Here is a 475-nt window from a genome sequence, read left to right on the forward strand (position 1 = left end):
AAAAAAAAGCAAAGAGAGCCTGAAATCAGGCAAACAGGAGGCAGAGAGAGCTCACCAGGCAGACGGTCATAATATAAGTGCCTCCATGAAAGAGCCAGCCAGGAAGGTTATTGCACTCAGCATTGCAGCAGCCCAGGCAGCAATCAGAGCTAGATGGACATTTGGCTGCTGAACATCTCTCACACATACCCCCAAATCTTCTACCTGGAGGCAGGTCTTCATCCACCCAAGGGCAAGGGAGCAGAGCAGCAGGAGCCAGCAAGCTCAGCCTGCCTCCATCCACCTACTTTGGGTTTTGTGCTAGCCCGGCTCTGCCCACCCAGGACACTCACGTGGCTGCTGGGTCTGTGCTGGGCAGAGTTCATGCTCATCCTTAAAGGGCCGTCACTGATGGAAGGTTGAGGATCACAATGCTGTCTGCCCTGCGCTTCAGCCTCTACATGCTGTCAGTACAGTCTTTGCCCTGCCTACCCAG

The sequence above is a fragment of the Meleagris gallopavo genome, chromosome 5, assembly GCF_000146605.3.
Source record: "Meleagris gallopavo isolate NT-WF06-2002-E0010 breed Aviagen turkey brand Nicholas breeding stock chromosome 5, Turkey_5.1, whole genome shotgun sequence".
Classification (NCBI taxonomy): Eukaryota; Metazoa; Chordata; class Aves; order Galliformes; family Phasianidae; genus Meleagris; species Meleagris gallopavo.